The 22,062-nt window shown below is 44.4% G+C and overlaps 1 protein-coding gene across 2 annotated transcripts in view; it reads left to right on the forward strand.

Annotated features, from left to right (window-relative positions):
• The first annotated feature begins 4,757 nt into the window (after positions 1 to 4,757).
• The window catches only part of LOC138772459 (solute carrier family 45 member 3-like), a 28,060-nt gene continuing 10,755 nt past the window's right edge, over positions 4,758 to 22,062 (forward strand). The window contains exon 1 of one of the 2 annotated variants that reach the window (XM_069952861.1): positions 4,758 to 4,840. The gene's annotated coding sequence lies outside the window, so the exon portion shown is untranslated. Of the gene's footprint in view, positions 4,841 to 20,448; positions 20,529 to 22,062 lie in introns of those variants that run through there. The other variant, XM_069952871.1, reaches the window with a different exon arrangement.

The raw sequence follows: 22,062 nt of genomic DNA on the forward strand, positions 1-22,062 counted from the left end.
CCTTTAAGCTACCTTCAGCATGATATACACTGGATAAAGATGGAGAACAATATATTTTCCAGCCACCTATCCTTCCCCTTTTAATAACTCCCCTGTTTGCCTAATCTGAGTGTGTTAATGGGGGTCCTTGAAGTCCAGTGTCATGGCTGACAGCTATAGTCTATAGTGATGTGTACCCTCCTATTTAGACCTGCACAAGACTCCTGTCTGGGATGGAAAGTTGAAGACAAAGGATTATTTCAACAAGCCTTGGGATGGTCTGGGATAAAGGATGGGAGGAGTAGAGATAAAAGGCGTTGGCATAGTTTGTGTTGTGCTCTCATTGGAACAATAAGAAAGTCAATTAAGTTCTTAATTAGAGGAGCGGCCTATCCGGAGCCTATAGTCTATTATTGTAACCTCATTGATGTGCTGAGCCTCCATAGACACGTCCACTAACTGAATGCAAATGCCTCCTAATAAACATCACTGATAGGATTCTTCCAGAAGAAAAACCACAGATTGTCTATCAGGGGTGTAATGATCAGCTGTGATCTATAGGAGAATATGACAGCCAGTGTTCACTGTCCCTGCAGCACCCCCGCAGGAGAAATGAGTCATTACACTGATCCCACTGAAATCAATGGGCTGTGCCACTGAAGCCCCTATTCCACAGGCCGACTGTGAAGAGCAAACAAGCAATGTCAGCGCGGCGGCAGCAAGCGGGCGAGTGCGGGAGGGGCCGCGGGGAGCTGCCTGGGTGATCGCTAGATCATTCGGACAGCCCATAGAGGATACTGGCGGTCTGCTGACGCCACTCCTATTCCACGGAGCGATGGCAGCAGATTGTTTGTTTTTTAACGTTTAAAACACAAACGACTGTAATGTCGAACAATGTCGACTGATCGTTGCCTTCTATTCCACAGGACTGTAACGTCCGATAATCGTTCCGTGGAATAGGGCCTATACACGGGTCGATGGGGGCCCGATAATAACTGTAAACAAGCGCCGATCGTTTACTGGGCCTATTACACGGCCCGATAAATCGATAACCGATGTCCTTGCAACCCTTGCTTAAACTCTATACATTACCTATCCAGGCTTCAGGGCTCCTCTTGCGGTCTTCTTCTCACCGGAAGAGATGATGGAACAGCGCTAAAGTTCAGGTTCGTATGAACTCGAACCATCGGTATTTGACTCTTGCAGTCTTCCCGTTCCGTGGGGAAGGTGGAGACAGCCCGAGTCCCGCTTGGAAAACAGGAATATAACCTATGGCCCAGGCTGTAATCCTGTTTTCCAGGCGGGACTCCAGGCTGTCTCCACGGAACAGGAAGACTGCGGGAGTCAAATGCCAATGGTTCGAGTTTGAACAAACTTAAACATCAGCGCTGTTCCATCATCTCTACTCACCGGGTCCCGCGCACTGCAGCTCCAGAGCAGCCTGTCTGTCAGCTCAGACAGGCTGCTCTGGAGCTGCAGCGCGCGGGACCCGGTGAGAAGAAGACCGCAAGAGGAGCCCTGCAGCATGGATAGGTAATGTAGCGGTGCGCGGTCAGCGCCCGACAATTATAGGTCAGAACCTAAATCAAGGATCAGCCGATGATCGTTGTCATCGGTTGATCGTTGCGTTTATTACACGGAGCGATAATCGGACGGATAGGACCGATTCGGCCGATTATGGTTCCGTGTAATAGTACCGTAAGTTTCTCAGCTGTATTTCCCACCACATTTTTGAAGGAACTGGCACTCCCTTTATCATGTCAGCCATGTCAGATGAGATGGGAATACCCCTTTAAGGATAATAAGATCTTTCTATGGAAAACAAAAGAAAAGGACACAATGGCCTCTTTGATGACGGTGACCTCCAACAATCAATGTCTTCATAAGTTATCAAGATGATCACGTTTTTGTTTCTTGAAGAACAGACTGCTCGATTCTCCAGTTGTGGGAAACATCCTACTTTCCCATAGATATCGGATAGCATCCATACATATCCGATGGCATCCATACATATGCAGTGGTATAGGGGCAGTACTGTTGCTTCATAAGCACAAGTTACATGGGGCATTGTACAAGCCAGGGGTCTCAGACTCGGCAGGGTAAATGGGGTGCACGGGGAAAAGGCTTCAAGCTGAGAGGACACATTCTTTTCCATTATCAAACAATGCAAAATTATTGTTATTTTTCCCCATATAGTAATAATGTCCCCTGTACCCCCATATAGTAATAATGTCTCCTGCTCTGCCCTTCATATAGTAATAATGTCCCCTGTGCCCCCATATAGTAATAATTTCTCCTGCTCTGCCCTCCATATAGTAATTTCCCCTAGTGTGCCCCCATATAGTAATAATGTCCCCTGTTGTGCCTCCATATAGTAATAATATCCCCTGCTGTGCCCTCCATATAGTAATAATGTCCCCTGTACCCCCATATAGTAATAATGTCTCCTGCTCTGCCCTTCATATAGTAATAATGTCCCCTGTGCCCCCATATAGTAATAATTTCTCCTGCTCTGCCCTCCATATAGTAATTTCCCCTAGTGTGCCCCCATATAGTAATAATGTCCCCTGTTGTGCCTCCATATAGTAATAATGTCTCTTTCTGTGCCCTCCATATAGTAATAATGTCCCCTGCTGTGCCCTCCATATAGTAATGTATCCTGTGCCCCCATATAGTAATAATGTCTCCTGCTGTGCATCCATATAGTATTAATGCCCCCTGCTTTGCCCCATATAGTAATAATGTCTCCTCCTGTGCCTCAATATAGTAATAATGCTTCCTGTGCCCCTATATAGTAATAATGTCCCCTGCTGTGCCCCCATATAGTAATAATGCTCCCTGCTGTGCCATCCATATACTAATAATGGCTCCTGCTGTGCCTCCATATAGTAATAATGTCACTTGCTGTGCCCCATATAGTAATGATGTCCCTTGCTCTGCCTCCATATAGTAATAATGCCTCCTGCTGTGCCTCCATATAGTAATAATGCCTCCTGCTGTGCCCCATATAGTAATACTGCCTCTTGCTGTTTCCCCATATAGTAATAATGCCTCCTGCTGTGCCCCCATATAGTAATGCCTCCTGCTGTGCCCCCATAAAGAAATAATGTCCCCTGCTTTGCCTCCATATACTAATAATGCCCCTGCTGTGCCTCTATATAGCAATTATGTCCCCCAGGGCCCCCATATAGTAATAATCTCCCCTGCTGTGCCCCGATATAGTAATAATGCTCCCTGCTGTGCCATCCATATACTAATAATGGCTCCTGCTGTGCCTCCATATAGTAATAATGTCACTTGCTGTGCCCCATATAGTAATGATGTCCCTTGCTCTGCCTCCATATAGTAATAATGCCTCCTGCTGTGCCTCCATATAGTAATAATGCCTCCTGCTGTGCCCCCATATAGTAATACTGCCTCTTGCTGTTTCCCCATATAGTAATAATGCCTCCTGCTGTGCCTCCATATAGTAATGCCTCCTGCTGTGCCCCCATAAAGAAATAATGTCCCCTGCTGTGCCTCCATATACTAATAATGCCCCTGCTGTGCCTCTATATAGCAATTATGTCCCCCAGGGCCCCCATATAGTGATAATGACCTCTGCTGTGCCTCCATATAGTAATAATGTCCCCTGCTCTGCCCCATATAGTAATAATGTCCCCTGCTGTGCTTCCATATAAGAATAATGCCTCCTGCTGTGCCCCATATAGTAACAATGCCTTCTGCTGTGCCCCCATATAGTAATAATGTCTCCTGCTGTGCCTACTTATAGTTATTATGTCCCCCGAGGCCCCCATATAGTGATAAAGACCCCTGTGATGTGTTACCTGCAATAATATTAAGTTATTAGTGAGTATTCTATTTGTTTCATAACTGCAAAAAATCCAACATTGTGAGGTTTCCTGTATCACATCTCGGTATGCAAAGACCGGCCAAACATCTGCGGACACCATTACTGATGTGGTTAAAAGTCAAAGCTTGATTCAAGGAGACAGAGGAGAGCACTTCATCAGATGGTGGCCACTAAGCCCCCTCTCAGTGCACGCCTGACAGTTATGTAAGACTAGGATCTTTATTATGTCCTGTGCAAGAGCAGCAATACATAACATTTTTAAAAACATTCATTTTGATCTTTCAACATGTTCTCAAACCGTCGTCCGCGAAAAAATTCGCAGATCGCTTCGTGTAAACAGTCTTTTAAAGATTCACCCTATGTGTGAGATGGGCTTAAAAACGATCGCAATAACGATTTCTCTTACGAGTTTTCTAACGCTGATCGTTTAGACGAATAAAAAAAAATTTTTGCTTCAAAATCGGTAAACGATCGATTTGGCGAATTATCGCTCCATGTAAACGCAGCATTAGATGTATGTATTGGGGGGGGGGGTAGGGTGAAGGACCACCGCTCATCATATAATATTATACTTATTTTGTTTGACCCCCACCCCCATAAATACATGGAATGTTTGGGATACAGTCTATATTCTATAGGGGAAACAAAGTTCATCAATGTAACTTGTATTGAGTGACCTCCCCCCTCATGTTTTGTGATGAGCAGCCCCCACCCCTCCAGCCCCTCACACCTCAGCTCTGTCAGACTTTCCAGCTTGTGTCTCGGTGACTCAGGTCTCCCCCCTCTCTGTCTGTCTCCCTCACACTCCCCTCCGCGTGTCTCACACTCCCCTCAGCGTGTCTCACACTCCCCGGCTCCCTCTCTCTCTCTCTGTAGTTTCCGTTTCCTGCTGCCTCCAATTCCCGGAGTCTGGAACTTCCGAGCACCGAGCACCGAGTCCATGCCCCCGGTGCCGGGAGAGCCGCCCCAGTCAGCAGCCGCCGCCGCCGCGCTCACCGGAAGGATGAGGTAAGAGAATTCGAATTCAGAACGTCCGGACTGCTACATTGTATCCCATCGCGTCACGTGTCCTGTCTGCTGCGCCGCGGATACAATGTATCACCACAGACAGAGAACTTTACCTGAACTTGCTCAGGTCCGAACGGTCCCCTATATAGAAGCATTAGGACATACAGGGGGGGGAAAGTTCTTTTAAAGTTTTTAATTTTTATATAACTTTCTCAGGGCTGTGCCCCTGCATCCTGACATCTCTGGTTTATGGTGAATCACAAGAAACTTTGTTCATGCTATGGAAATTTTCTAAGCCTACATTCACACATGGCATTTTTCTGAAAAATTATAATAATAACTATAAAAAAAATAGTCAATTTTTTAAAAATAAAAAACAAATAACTGCTGAAAGGACCTAAAGACATAGAATGTGTTCGCCATGTTTTTGTGGCGTCTTTTTCCTTAACAAAAAAACACACGTTCTTCACGCATTTTTTTTTTCTTAAGTTTTTTTTTTTTTTTTTAAATACTGCGACTAAATAATCGCTGGAAGGACCTAAAGAAATAGAATATTTTCACCATGCTTTTGCATTTGTGGCATTTGTTTTTTTTTCCTTAAAAAAAACTTGAACAAAAAAACTTGAACAAGGCGTCCTTCACGCATACTTTTAGCATTTTTTTTAATAGCAAAAAAAACCAAAACCTGCCCCACCCCAATTTTTTTTTTTTGCTATATTTTTGATCCCAATGAAGGGCGTATTAATATATACATCTTTTCTGGCGTTCTCTTAACAAGTCATGTGATTCTTTCCCCATGTGATTTATGGTGCGTTCACACCTACAGGATCTGCAGCTGATTTTCTGCAGCAGATTCCATTTAAATAACTGAACACAGCATCAAATCTGCTGCAGATCTGCTGCAGATCCTGTAGGTGTGAACGCACCCTTAAGGATTTTCATTGAAGAATGTTGGGGGGGGGGGGGGGGAGCTGTCATGCACAGAAATAAAAAGAAGCCATGTAGGTATGGCATCTTATATTTCCCTATTGACCCCTAGTCCTAGTTGACGTCTGGCCGCGGCATTATTGACCCCACCTCAAAAAAGAAGAAGCCATACAACCAATATGGATGTTTTTAGCCTCAAATGTGGCGTCAAGGACAATCTGCGGTGTTTTGTTTCTTCTACAATGCTGGGGGGAGGTGTTAGCTGACAGTCCATAGGGAAACATACAGCCATGTACAATTCCCATCATGCATGGACAACCGAAGAGAAAGTCTTGGCTGTCTGGGCATGATGGGAATTGAAGTTGTGTAACAGCTGGGGGGCGGCAGGTTCCTTTTCCATGGATAAAAGGATCAGCAAAAGTTTGCTGGAGCATAATAACAGTTGGGATGGGAAGTCCACATATTGGGGAGCACCAAAGCATCATGGTTGGCCTGGAACCTTCTTATAGTTGGCTCATTGGTGACATTTTGGGACAGATGCCTATTGGGTCTTATTTATCTGCTGGGATCTCCGGTACCCCCATAGTGAGTAGTCGGCCAATGGGAACCATTGTGTCCCCCCATGTAAGGGCCCTTTTACAGAGATTTATAGTTGGCCGAATCGGGCCGATTATCGCTCCGTATAATAGAGACAGCGATCATTGGCTGATTGTTGGTTTAGGTTTAGACCTAAAATCATCGGGCACCGACCGCGCATGACTACGTGTAATAGCGTCGCGTGGCCGAGGGCTGACGATTCCCCAAACACCTGACACCTTACCTCTCCCCGATCCTGGCTGCAGCAACGTCTGAGCGGCCTGTCAGCTGACAGGACGCTCAGCCAATCCCAGGCCACGGCGGGAAGCTGCAAAGCACAATAGAGAAGACCGGGAGGGGGGAGAGGTAAGGTATCCGGTGTTTGGGCAAGGGCTGCATGGACATCGCTAATGATTATTGCTCCTTGTAATAGAGATAACGATTGGCTAACGATGTCCATACAGCCCTTACTGCCAGATTATCAGGCCATCTAATAGGTCCAGTTAACCGATCTAGCAGATCAGCGCTCGTTTATTAAAGTGATCAGGACGTAGTCGTAGTCGGCCTATGTAATTAGACCCTAAGATCTTCCATCCACTTGTTTCCCCTCATACCATATCCTATCACTCATAGCAGATCTTATGCTCTCACCTTGGCCTGGGAGCTTGCACTTTAGTTGACCTTTGGAGACAGCAGTTAACTTGATTAGCAATTTGGATGGGGGGGGGGTGCAACCCCTCTTGACCTTGGAGGCTCCCATTTATTTTAAAGGGATTGTTTGACAAATGATGGAACTTCTCAGCACCGCCCCCCAATCCGTATGAGCCCTTCTTCTTTTTTAATCCAAGTGTCCATTTGTTTTGTCAATCCCCCCCCCCCCCCCCCCCCCCCCCCCGGTGTCAGTATCCGCATAGTAACGGCCTCCGCAGACGGATACATTGTAAACATTGGCTCCGGATAGACGACACTTAATTAATTCTGAAGGGAAATCAGATTTGTCAGGAATGTTGGATTTGCCAGCGGCCTCGGGGACAATCTCTCTGTACATTAGTAACCTTTCCAGGGAAAATTCCGGACTGAATAAAATTTAAAGGGATAAAGGGACCCCCTATGAGACAATCCAAATATTTAGTGTTTGTCTTTGTTTTGTTTTTGAAACAGTTGTCACTATTGAAGGGAATGAATGCCGCTCTTTTACATTGACATTGAATAGGAGGAACCCTCAGGAGCCATTGTTATTATGGAATCCTAGGCTAAGGCCTGGCTTAAAGGGATACTCCAGTGGGGATGTGCATGACACAAGGGTTCGCATAACACTACAGCAGTGGTGTCAAGCCTGCGACCCTATAACTATAATTCCCATTATGTGTAATTTTTCCAACAGCTGGAGGGCTCTGTAGGCACACTGGTCCCTGTAGAGAGTATAACTTTGTCATGCTCCGCCTCCTCAAACCAAACCAGTTTTTCTGTGTTCGGGTTCCAACAATCAGACTAAAATTCCAAAATGAGAATACCCCTTTAAGAGAAAGTGGCTAGTGCGACTTAAAGGCGACCAATAAAAAATAAGAAATTATTTCAAATCAACTGGTGTCAGAAATTGCCAGAGATTTGTAATTTACTTCAATTAAAAAAAAAAAAACCTCCAGTCTTCCATTACTTATCAGCTGCTGTATGTCCTACAGGAAGTGGTGTAATCTTTCCAGTCTGACACAGTGCTCTCTGCTGCCACCTCTGTCCGTGTCAGGAACTGTCCAGAGCAGTAGCAAATCCCCATAGAAAACCTCTCCTGCTCTCCAGACTGGAAAGAATAGCGCTTCATGCAGGACATACAGCAGCTGATAAGTACTGGAAGACTTGAGATTTCTTAATACAATTAAATTACAAATCTCTGGCACTTTCTGGCGCCAGTTGATTTGAAAGAATTTTTTTTTTTTAACAATCCCTTTAAATAATTTAAACCTCTTTAAATGTTCACATGTACTGGTAGACTTTATTAAAAAAAAATTGAAATAAATTACAGATCCCTGACACTTTTTTTTTTTTTTTTTTTTTTTGCTGGAGTACCCCTTTAATGTACAGCAGACTGACACTGACCTCTCCATTTATTTACCAGTATAGCCCCTTTTACATTGGCCGAGGGCGATCAGTTATTCATGGGTTAATCTCTGGCCCCTTTATCAATCATTGGGAATGAGCCTTCCTATGAACACACATGCGAACCAACTGTCCGGCAATGCTGGGAGTTGTAGTTACCCATCAGCTGGAGAGCCGAAGGTTCAGTTATCAACTGGACAAAAGAAAATACAAGTGGCCGCTTGCGGCTATTGTCCGAGCAGATCTGCCGGCCAAAGGCTACCCAGCCCCCTGACTGTTATCAGGACTATATCCTATGTTTACATGCCATAAGGACAGCTTCCCACCCATGTACATAGAAACACTGAGCATGAATGGGAAGCAGCTGCCAAACTCCTCTGGCTAAAGGAGAACAAAAGGGCAGGTGAAATTCAACATGTCCCATCCTTCACATCAGTCTGGGGAAGGGGTAGGGAACCTTGGCTCTCCAGCTGTTGCAAAACTACAACTCCCATCATGCCTGGGCAGCCAATGGCTGCCCAGGCATGGTGGGAGTTGTAGTTTGCAACAGCTGGAGAGCCAAGGTTCCCTACCCCTGGTCTGTAGGATGCCATACCCATTGGATTCTATGGGGGCCTTTAGGCAGGGTTCACATATGTCCTGAATGGGGGGGCAGCCATAGGCTAAAATGGGGCACGGCACCAGATCAGAAAATTCCTGTCAAAAGTTTGTTTGACAGCTCCTATTTAAAGGGGTTGTTCACAAAAAAAGTTTTTTTTTCAAATCAACTGGTGCCAGAGATTTGTAGTTTACTTCTATTAATAAAAAAAATCTCACATGCCTCAGTACTTATCAGCTGCTGTATGTCCTGCAGGAAGTGATGTATGCTCTCCAGTCTGACACAGCGCTCTCTGCTGCCACCTCTGTCCATGTCAGGAACTGTCCAGAGCAGTAGCAAATCCTCATAGAGAATCTCCTGCTCTGGACAGTTCCTGACATGGACAGAGGTGGCAGCAGAGAGCACTGTGTCAGACTGGAAAGAATACACTACTTCCTGCAGGACATACAGCAGCTGATAAGTACTGAAAGACTTGAGATTTTTTTTTAATAAAATTAAATTACAAATCTCTGGCACTTTCTGGCACCAGTTGATTTGGAAGAATTTTTTTTTTTTGTGAACTACCCCTTTAAATAAGTGAGGCCGTGTTTACACGTTCAGGTTTTTTAATTGCTGTTATTGAATGCAAAGTCATAAATCAAGGACCCGTATGAAAGAAACACCGGGGCTGCTCCTCTTTTCTCATCCATTCCCGGCTTTGTATTCAATAATTGCAATTGAAAACCTGAGCGTGTGAACGGCGCCTTAGCGATGGGACTTTGTGTGTAATGTAGCGCAGGACAGTAAATCTAAGGGGGAATGCAGGAGGGGACGTTGTTGGATACAGTGACACATATTTTATTGCCCTCGTTGGCTCCTCTGAGCCGTCCGACATTGGAGCGAGATGAGACATATCATTCCATACATGCCTGATACTTAGTGTCTCGTGTAACAATACAATATAAAGCTTCATGTGACTGTGATGACAGCTTTGGACTGTTAAAGGGCCCTTTAACAATAAGGGGATCACTGTGCGTCACCAGGAGGATCAGCGATCAGTTACAGTCTGTGGAGGAACTTGGTAATAGGTGTTTGATTTCCCCACAGCTCCTCCGCTGTCAAAATTAGGTATTACACAGTTCTCATTAAAGGGGTGCTCCAGCAAAAATGTTTGTTTGTTTTCCTAGCAACTGGTTTCAGAAAGTTATATAGATTTGTAATTTACTTCTACTTTATCTCCAGTCTTCCAGTACTTATCAGCTGCTGTATGTCCTGCAGAAAGTGGTGTATTCTTTTCAGTCTGACACATTTATCTCTGCTGCCACCTCTGTCCATGTCAGGAACTGTCCAGAGCAGTAGCAAATCCACACCAGTTCCTGATATGGACAGAGGTGGCAGCAGAGAGAACTGTGTCTGGCTGGAAAGAAGACACCACTTCCTGCAGGGCATACCGCAGCTGATAAGTACAGGAAGACTTGAGATCTGTTAAATAGAAGTAAATTACAAATCTATATAACTTTCTCACACCAGTGGATTTGAAAGAAAAAAATTCTCAACAGCGCCACTGCAGGACAAATGAGGTGTTGCACTGTTTCCTTGTGAACCCATTGGTATTAAAGGGGTATTCCACTCAAACATACCTTTTGATATGTAACTTCCCATGGTGGGACTAACAATTTATCCATAGTTGTTATTATCTATTCAGTCTCCTTCCCCCAGTTCAAAGCTGCTGCTTTCTGCTGAAGACACAAATGTCTTTCTCCCCCTCCTCCCTTCATTCTGAGACAGTCCCTGACTGGCTTTATCTGCAAAATCGTGGCTTCATTGTAATGCTGAGACCTCAGAATAACCATCCCAGCATTACAAGAAGCTACAGTTGTCCCTAGCAACCAATCAGATTCCACTTTTTATTCCTCACAGACTCTTTGGAAAATTAAAGGTGGAATCTGATTGGTTGCTAGGGGCAACTGAGCCAGTTTCACTTTACAACATGTGGGAGATTTATCAGACAAGATGTAAAGTGAAACTGGCTCAGTTGCCCCTAGCAACCAATCAGATTCCACTTTTTATGCCTCACAGACTCTTTGGAAAAATTAAAGGTGGAATCTGATTGGTTGCTAGGGGCAACTGAGCCAGTTTCACTTTACATCTTGTCTGATAAATCTCCCACATGTTGTAAAGTGAAACTGGCCCAGTTGCCCCTAGCAACCAATCAGATTCCACCTTTAATTTTTCCAAAGAGTCTGTGAGGCATAAAAAGTGGAATCTGATTGGTTGCTAGGGGCAACTGGGCCAGTTTCACTTTATACCATGTTTGATAAATCTCCCCCATAGTCTCTAGATTCTTACTGTAAAGGCTGAGATTGAGGCATATGGCGGCCACCTGTGCGGGGGTCAGGGTTTAATTCGCTCTCTCTATAATAACAAACGTGCTTCCTCCCTCTTCCTCGTAACATTGCGGCTCCCCTGTCGGGCTAATAGAAACATGATGAAGTCACATGTAATATCATCCTGTAATATATGGGCTTCCTCCGTAACATCATGGTTCAGTGAATGGGACTGTAATATGAGAGTAGGTCCACATGTGCGTTCACCGTATCCAGGAGTGACACCATATGCAACCTGTAAAGTACGCCATTGGTCGGTTGCCGCCTTCCTCAACCGGAATCCCTGGTGCATACTGAGTTCTGCTCTGAGAAACAGTGCTGGACTGCACAACCCCGAGCTGATAGGATGACCTGTAATGTACAAGAATCACAGCAGGAGAATTTTATATTAATGTATCACAGTGGACAACGTGTTTCATAGGGCAGTTCCCTTCTTCCTCAGGTCCATACTAGAAATCCCTGAGGAAGAAGGGAATTGCTCTTCAAAATGTGTTGGCCACTATTATATACCAATAAATCGGGACTCCTTTTTTATTTTAAAGGGGTATTCCACTCAAACATAACTTTTGCTATGTTGCTGCCCATGATGAGACTAACAGCTCCTTCCATACTTGTTATTATCTATTTAGTCTCAGCTGCTGCTTTCTGCTGAAGGCACAAAAATCTGCGGGTGAGTTCTTTCCATCTCCTCCTCCTCCCCCCTCCCTTCTGAGACAGCTGAAGTCCCTGGCAGGCTTTATCTGCAACATTTTAGCTTCTTTGTAATGCAGGGAGTTCATCGGCAACGTGACCTCAGATTAACCCTTCCAGCATTACAAAGAAGCTACAGTGTTGCAGATTAAGCCTTGTTTACATCAGCTGTCTCAGAAGGGAGGGGGAAGGAGGGGGAGATGGAGAGGAAAGCTTACCCACAGTTTTTGTGTCTTTAGCAGAAAGAAACAGCTGAGAACTGGGGGAAGGAGACTGGATAGATAATAACAAGTATGGAAGGAATTGTTAGTCTCACCATGGGCAGCAACATATCAAAAGTTATGTTTGAGTGGAATACCCCTTTAACCTTTGTCCATTGCTGTGAAATATGCACTCTATCCTGTTAGCTCGGGATGGCAGTGACAGCCTCTCCGAGACCAGAGGTAAAAGTCATAAGTGACAACCATACTGTATTCAGTCCAGGTGGCAGGTTAACTACAAGGATTGCTCCCCCCCCCCCCCCCCCCCCTGTATCTTTTCATGTTTCCGTTCCTTAGATCTTACAACCCTTAAACTGAGTTTTCAGTGATCAAAGTGTCTGATCAAAGGTCCCAGTTCATCCTCTGGCGATGGAGGGAAAAATCCCAGGTTCTGTTTACCTGCCTGGTAAATGGTGCATGGCGGGGGCGATTCTGCGGCCCACCTCTTCAAAGAGACAACGTCATGTTCTCTTCATCTGGGAAGTCAATGATAAACTCTGAAGTACTACGGCTCTGTAATAGTCAGGTCACCTGCTATGGTCTAACAAAACCATCACTGAACGAATGGTCCGAGGCCATAGGACGGCATGTGGTGGTCCCGTCATGTTGCGCCCCCACTTACTGGAGACCAATCCTTCAGAATTGGGTGGTCAGGTTACGTCCATGTATGTGCGGCCGTATCTTTACCTGAAACCAATGGTGATGGGGCCCTTGGGACCTTGGCTCATCAGACGCTCCATATATATTGTGTTTGTATGATTATATCACAGGGTCTTATATTATTTTTTTCTCTGAAAAAAGAGCTATGGATTATTCTCGGGGGAGGTTTTCTTTTTGGAGAAACACAGAATGGCCCTACACTGTAGCCCCTTCTATATGGGAATTAGCTGCCATGCTGTAAAGTTTCATTTTGTTAGGCCTTCGTACTGTATACATCCCTCCTTTGCAGATAGTCCCCATACTGTATACATCCCCCCTCTGCAGATAGTCCCCATACTGTATACATCCGCCTCTCTGCAGATAGTCCCCATACTGTATACATCCGCCTCTCTGCAGGTAGTCCCCATACTGTATTCATCCGCCTCTCTGCAGGTAGTCCCCATACTGTATTCATCCGCGTCTCTGCAGGTAGTCCCTATACTGTAAACCTCCCCCCCTGTAGTTGTTCCCCCCCATACTGTATACACCCACCTATGTAGTTGTTCCGCCCCCATTCTATATAAACCCCCTTTGCAGGTAGCCCCCATACTGTATACACCCTCCTTTGCAGGTAGTCCCTATACTATATACATCCCCCCCTGCAGGTAGTTCCCATACTGTGTACATCCCCCCTGCAGGTAGCCCCCATACTGTATACATCCCCCCTTCAGGTAGTCCCCATACTGTATACATCCCCCCTGCAGGTAGTCCCCATACTGTATACATCCCTCCTGCAGGTAGCCCCCATACTGTATACATCCCCCCTTCAGGTAGTCCCCATATTGTATACATCCTCCTTTGCAGGTAGTCCCCATACTGTATACATCCCCCCTGCAGGTAGTCCCCATACTGTATACATCCCCCCTCTGTAGTTATTCCTCCATACTGTATACATCCCCCCTTGCAGGTAGTCCCCATACTGTATACAACCTCCTTTGCAGGTAGCCCCCATACTGTATACATCCCCCCCTGCAGGTAGTCCCCATACAGTATACATCCCCTTCAGGTAGTCCCCATACTGTATACATCCTCCTTTGCAGGTAGTCCCCATACTGTATACATCCCCCCTGCAGGTAGCCCCCATACTGTATACATCCCCCCCTTCAGGTAGTCCCTATACTGTATACACCCTCCTTTGCAGGTAGTCCCCATACTGTATACATCCCCCCCTGCAGGTAGTCCCCATACAGTATACATCCCCTTCAGGTAGTCCCCATACTGTATACCTCCCCCTGTGCAGATAGTCCCCATACTGTATACATCCCCCCCTGCAGGTAGTCTCTATACTGTATACATCCCCCCCTGCAGGTAGTCCCCATACTGTATACATCCCCCCTCTATAGTTATTCCTCCATACTGTATACATCCCCCCTGCAGGTAGCCCCCATACTGTATACATCCCCCCTGCAGGTAGTCCCCATACAGTATACATGCCCACCTGCAGGTAGCCCCCATACTGTATACACCCTCCTTTGCAGGTAGCCCCCATACTGTATACATCCCCTCCTGCATGTAGTCCCCATACAGTATACATCCCCACCTGCAGGTAGCCCCCATACTGTATACACCCTCCTTTGCAGGTAGCCCCCATACTGTATACATCCCCTCCTGCATGTAGTCCCCATACAGTATACATCCCCACCTGCAGGTAGCCCCCATACTGTATACATCCCCCCACAGGTAGTCCCCATACTGTATACATCCACCTCTGCAGTAAGCCCCCCCCATACTGTATACATCCCCCTCTGCAGATAGTCCCCATACTGTATACTTCCCCCCTCTGCAAGTAGTCCCCATACTGTATACATCTTCCTCTGCAGGTAATCCCCATACTATATACCTTCCTCCTCCTCTGCAGTTGCCCACATACCCTTCCTCCCCCCATATTCAGTGTCCTGTACTGTGCATCTTCTTACCCCTCCTGCCTCCCCTGCAGCTTGTGTTGAGCAGGTGGGGGCAGAGCATAATAACTCTGGCCCTGATTGGCTGATGGTCAGCACCCGGTGTCAGGGATCTGGTCAGCTGACTATAACAAAGGCTTATATTGTGTTTTTTTTTTTTTCCCAAACCTTCCCCAAACAGCCTCCAAAATGGGGCAAGGTTTTTATTTTCAAAGACACATATCCAGTCGAACACCTAAAAACTGGTGACACTGCTGCCAGTGGCCGAGGAGGAGGACTGTGGTCTCCAGCACTGGCTCCAGACCCACCGTACATACTTCTCCCCCAGTTTTTACATTACAGATTTTATTCCTGGGCTAATGGAATGGTAATTGTTCCTATTCAGCTTCATCTATTGAAATTGAGATCAGATTTCCAGCCATTAAATGCTGGATCAGCCCTTTGATTCCCGGAGAACAAGCCGCCCTCAGTCCGGCACCGGAGATGTTTCACATTCCACAAATTATTCACAATCCGACTAATTCTATTGTGTCCTGTCCCTCCGACCATATTTCAATCAATAGGAAAGATCCATTTCATTGTGCTATTTCAGTATGGCAGAGGTCATATTGTACAGAAAATATATATATACCCATCGCCTGCCATATCCTTCCCCCTTCCTTACCTTTTTATCTTTTTTTTCTTTCAAAAACAGCGCCACCCCTGTCCTCAGGTTGTGTGTGGTATTACAATTCAGCTCCATTCACTTCAATGGAGCTCAGCTGCAATACCGCACCCAAACTGAGGACAAGGGTGGCGCTGTTTGTGGTAGAAAGTGGCCATGTGTTTCAAATTCTTGATAACTCCCTCTAAGCAAATTTATGGTAGGAGCTCAGATGAGTTAAAGGGGTTGTTCAATGATTAAACTTTTTTTTTTTAACGGTCTAATAAATAAACATATATTGGCAAATTAGGTTTTAGTACTACCTTTCTATGGTATTTCTTGCTTTTTTATGCTTTTGAAACTAATCTGTCGTCTTCTGGTGTACATCCTGCAACAGACTTCCTGACACTCTAGCTGGGAATTCAGCCAACTTGATCTTCCTCCCTGGGCTATGGTAAAAAAAAAAAAAAAAAAGTATAGTGGAAGGTTGATGGTTGATTTTCCATCTGGAGTGTCCTACAAAAATGATCAAGAAGTCAGTTACAGAATGTACACCAGAACACTTCCTGACGCTATAGCTGGAATTTCAGCCAACTTGAGCTTCCTCCCACTATGTGGGAGGGGTTATAGGTAATAAATTTTAAAAAAAAAGTGTAGTGGAAGGAAGATAGCATTAGCTGAGTTCCCGACTAAAGTGTCCTACATACATGATCGGGAAGTCAGTCACAGAATGTACACCAGAACACTTCCTAACACTCTAGCTGGAAATTCAGCCAACTTAATCTTCCTCCCACTATGAAGGAGGGGTTATGGTAAAAAAAAAAAATTTAGTGGAAGGAAGATAGCGTTGGCTGAATTCCCGGCTAAAGTGTCCTACATACATGATCGGGAAGTCAGTTACAGAATGGACACCAGAGCACTCTGCATATGACTTCCTGACAGTCTAGGTGGGAATTCAGCCAACTTGATCTTTCTCCCACTATGTGGGAGGGGTTATGGTAAAAAGAAAAATAATAATTTAGTGGAAAGAAGATAGCGTTGGCTAAATTCCCGACTAAAGTGTCCTACATACATGATTGGGAAGTCAGTTACAGAATGGACACCAGAACACTCTGCAAATGACTTCCTGACACTCTAGCTGGGAATTCAGCCAACATGATCTTTCTGTAGTGGAAGGGAGATTGGTGTAGAAAAATCCATTGCTAATAATAATAATAATGTGGTCCCATATTTGTCTTTGGACCAACACCCTATATACCTATATATAACGGTCTCCTACTAAAACCAGATCTATTGGGAAAACAGATCACCATCCCGGTTTCATCCAGATGTAAAAGCAAAATGGCTTGTTACTTTAAGAATGTGAAATGTTAGTCCACAGGATCAGCGTGCTTGGGGGATCATGTTACTAGCCGCTGCTTATGTTGCCAATGTCCGGCTTTGTTTCTCAGCACAAACCGTCCCTCTCCGTGAACAGCTCAACAATGCACAATATATATCCTTTGTATACTGTGACTATGCACTTCTTTCCCAGTTGGACCCTTAAAGGGGTTCACTGGTTTCCAAGACTTCTTTCATGACCTATTATATTGAGGTATCAGTAGGAGACTGGTCCTGACATTCTAGATGATAAATAGCCCCCAAATTGGGCTCTTAAAGGGGCACTCCGGTGATTTTTTTTTTAATGCACTGATGTCAGAAAGTTATACTAGTTTACCCCTTAAGGGTGCGTTCACACCTACAGGATCTGCAGCAGATCTGCAGCAGATTTGATGCTGTGTTCAGTTATTTAAATGAAATCTGCTGCAGAAAATCAGCTGCAGATCCTGTAGGTGTGAACGCACCATAAAGGGGTACTCTGGCGAAAATACATTTCTTTTAAATCAACCGGTGTCAGAAAGTTATATAGATTTGTAATTTGCTTCTATTTAAAAATCTCAAGTCTTCCAATACTTATGAGCTGCTGTATGTCCTGTAGGAAGTGGTGTATTCTCTCCAGTCGGACACTCTGTCCATGTCAGGAACTGTCCAGAGCAGTAGCAAATCCCCATAGAAAACTTCCGTTCTGGACAGTTCCTGACATGGACAGAGAGCACTGTGTCAGACTAGAGAGAATACACCACTTCCTGCAGAACATACATCAGCTGATAAGTACTAGAAGACTGGAGATTTTTAAATAGAAGTAAATTACAAATCTGTATAACTTTCTGAAACCAGTTGATTTATAAGATTTTTGTTTGTTTGTTTGCCGGAGTACCCCTTTAAGTACTGTTTTATAGTAAAATAGCCTCTACCCTATTACAGTGATGGTTTAAAGTAAAACTCCATAATCATCAGTATACAATGTTGTGAATTCAGTTGTAATATTGGGAGTAGCCCTTTAACTGTATCTAAAATCAATCAGATTTATTTAAAGGGGAATTCCTCTCTAATTTAAAGTGTCACTGTCATTTTTTATTTTTTTTGCAGAAATCAATAGTCCAGGCGATTTTAAAAAAATTTGTAATTGGGTTTATTAGGCAAATCTGCCATTATCTGCATTCAAAAAGACTTTCCCCAGGTCCCCCGCTCCCTCCTCTCTCTCATCCACTGCTCATTATCAGGAAATCATGTCTTGTTGCATTAGACATGCCGCTGTCTGTTCTATGGAGAGGGGAGGGGGGAGGAAAGAGATTAGTCGGAAGCAGAGAACAAGGGATTACACAGTGGGAGCTTTGTGAAAGCTAGTATTCAGAGGTCAGTGCTGACTTCAGAGGAGATAGCCCAGTAATGTAGCTGTAAATTAACTCTTTGTTGTCCTGTTTTGGTGCCTCATCTCCCTCCACCCCTCCCCTCTCCATAGAGAACAATGAAGACAGGGAGGAGAGCTTCAAACTGCTTTCTCAGGATAAAAACGCATTTTTCGGCTAATAAACCCAATTACAAAGTTTCTTAAAATCGCCTGTACTATTGATTTCTGCAAAAAAAAAAATTAATAATAATAATTAATTAAACGACAGTGACACTTTAACTATGGTCTGCCTATGACTTCTCTGTGAAAGTTATAGCAGAGCTCAGTTTGTCACCTGGCACAGCTCTTACAGTATGTAAACTAAAGCCATGTGAAACTCAAGTAACCCCTTCAGCTCTGCTACATCTGTACATGTCCGCCCCGTGTTTCGTCAAATGATAAACATTCGGCTGCAGGTGGTTCCTGGATCTCTCCGTACTGTGAACTTTAGGGGGGGGGGGTAAGTTTAGCTTTGGGCCTCAGTGTAAACACAGCTGTATGGAATCAAACCAATGAGGATGGAATGAGGTCAGATGGTGCAGACATAATAGCGCAGATTCCTGCCCCGTCATGCCTTCACCGCGACAAGTGCCGGGAAGATGGAGGAAAAGTATCGCCTCACAAGATGGTTTCGCCGTGGCGTTGACTCATTGTTTGTTTTATGCGTTTCATGTGACAGAGTGATGTATTATCATTACCCTGCATTATATACATACTATACCATTACCACAGTCTTAAAGGGACAGCGTCATTTTGATGTTTTTTAAAGGGGTTGTTCACCAACATTTTTTTTTTTTTAAATAAATTTGTAATTTACTTCTATTAAAAAATCTCAAGTCTTTCAGTACTTATCAGCTGCTGTATGTCCTGTAGGAAGTGGTGTATTCTTTCCAGTATGAAGAACAGGAGAAGTTTTCTTTGGGCATTTGCTACTGCTCTGGACAGTTCCTGACATTGGCAGAGGTGGCAACAGAGAGCACTCTGTCAGATTGGAAAGAAAACACTACTTCCTGCAGGGCATACAGCAGCTGATAAGTACTGGAAGTATTGAGATGTTTTAATAGAAGTAAATTACAAATCTCTGGCACTTTCTGGCAGCTGTTGATTTGAAAAGATTTTTTTTTTTCCGTTGGAGTACCCCTTTAAAATCCAACAGGCTGATCCTTCTCTACCATAGAAGTAGACTCTTTCGCTGGGGGAGGGTAAGGATACGTTATCCTTTGGATTTATGGATCATAGATGCATCTCATGTGGCTTCTATCAGGTTCTTAGAGAGAAGGGGCTCAGTCTTAGGGCCCTATTACACCAACAGATTATCTGACAGATTATTTTTAAGCCAAAGCAAGGAATGGATTTGAAAAGAGGAGAAATCTCAGTCTTTCCTTTATGTCCTGATCTCTTTTTATAGTCCGTTCCTGGCTTTGCCTCCAAAAAAATCTGTCAGATAATCTGTTAGTGTAATAGGGCCCTTAGTTGGTGCCATACCCTTATAAAGGGAGCTGGAAGACAGAGAAGGTTGCTGCTATTCAAAAATCTCAAGTCTTCCAGTACTTATCAGCTGCTGTATGTCCTGCAGGAAGTGGCATATTCTTTCCAGTGTTCTCTGCTGCTACCTCTGTCCGTGACAGGAACTGCAAATCCCCATAAAAAACCTTTCCTTTTCTGGACTGTTCCTCACATGGACAGAGGTGGCAGCAGAGAGCACTGTGTCAGACTCGGAAGAATACACCACTTCCTGCCGAGCATACAGCAGCTAATAAGTACTGGAAAACTTGAGATTTTTAAATAGAAGTAAATGACTAATCTGTATAACTTTCTGACCCCAGTTGTGAAGCCTCTCTTCTTGTATTACAGTTATAACGCTTCAGTCCATCTTGTCCAGGATGGGAATCTGCCCATGGAAATAAGCGTCTATGTATTTCCAATAGGTTCCCCCTCCTGGCTGACTGCTAGTGATGTAAGAGCGGGGCCGGCCTGGGAGATACAATGAGACATTGTCTGCTTCTCCTTAGCAGCCGGTGAGAGGTTGATGTGATGGGAAAATACTATGATGCCCGTCCAAAAAACTCTGAGAGCTGGGAATAATGAAGTGTGGGGTCAGTGTAGGAACGGCGGCGTTCACATCACACGGGGCCGACGCGGAGTCTTTACTCTTATGGTGCAGGTAGGCAAAGCTAATGGTGCGTTTACACAGAAAGACTTATCTGACAGATTTTGGAAGCCAAAGCCAGGAATGGATTTGAAAAGAAGAGAAATCTCAATCTTTCCTTTATGACCTGTTCCCTGTTTATACTCTGTTCCTGGCTTTGGCTTCAAAGATCTGACAGATAAATCTTTCTGTGTAAACGTACCATAAGTATATAATTGGTGTATGACAATGTTTCTTAAAGGGGTAGTTCACCTCCAAATAGCTATAAAGTACAGAGATATAGGGGGAGATTTGTCAAACATGGTGTAAAGTGAAACTGGCTCAGTTGCCCCTAGCAACCAATCAGATTCCACGTTTCATTTTACAAAGAGTCTGTGAGGAATGAAAACTGGAATCTGATTGGTTGCTAGGGGCAACTGAGCCTATATATATATATATATATATATATATATATTTATATTGGGGGAGATTTATCAAACAGGTGTAAATTGAAACTGGTTCAGTTGCCCCTAGCAACCAACAGATTCCGTTTTTCATTCCTCCATGGAATCCTGCTCTGGGAGATCGTACACTCCTCCGCTGCCATCGCTCTCCGCTCAATGAAATGACGTCACTTCTCTGAGCAGAGAGCGACGGCAGCAGAGGAGTGCGTGCTCTCCCATAGATGGGCTATGACACACTGAGACAGTCGGGATTCTGTGGCGGAACTTTTCTCCGCGGAATCCCGCCTGTCTCAGTGTGTCATAGCCCATCTATGGGAGAATTCCGCCTGAATTACTCAGTGTGAACATACGCTAAAGGGGTACTCCATCATAACATACTTTCTTTCTAATCAACTCGTGTCCGAGATGTGTAATTTACTTTTATTAAAAAAAATCTCAAGTCATCCAGTATATACTTATCAGCTGCTGTATGTCCTACAGGAAGTGGTATATTTTTTCCAGTTTGTAGAGCAGGAGAGGTTTTCTATGGGGATTGACAATTCCTGACAAAGACAGAGGTGGCAGCAGAGAGCACTATGTGAGACTGGAAAGAATACACCACTCCCTGCAGGACATACAGCAGCTGATAAGTACTGGAAAACTGGAGTTTTTTTTTATTTTTTAATACCCCCTTTTGTACCCCCTTTAAAGGGGTATTACCATCTGACAAAGTAAAAATGATCATGGGGAGTCTGACCACTAGGCCGTGGTCCAATGGGAATACCTATTGGTTGCTATAGGCAAAGTCAGACAGGTTTTTGGTGTTAGTCATATTGATCTTCCGCCTTATTATTTAGATTTTTAGATTAGTAACTTCAGATGAGGTAAAATATACAGAGAAGATTTTATTTTCTCCGGTCAGTTCCTCCATGATGAAGATACATCAGTAGGGACTCACTGGTACAGTAACGTCCTGTAACAATCAACGGCTTCAGAACCTTGGCTCCTAACTAAGGGCCGTCGACTCACACGCTTACTCACAACTAACCACGTAAGAACAACATTAACACAGACAAGGACCTTCTCTGACGTCACCGCTACTTAGGACATAAGGGATTTGTTATACC

The sequence above is a fragment of the Dendropsophus ebraccatus genome, chromosome 1 (genome assembly GCF_027789765.1).
Source record: "Dendropsophus ebraccatus isolate aDenEbr1 chromosome 1, aDenEbr1.pat, whole genome shotgun sequence".
In the NCBI taxonomy this organism is placed as follows: Eukaryota; Metazoa; Chordata; class Amphibia; order Anura; family Hylidae; genus Dendropsophus; species Dendropsophus ebraccatus.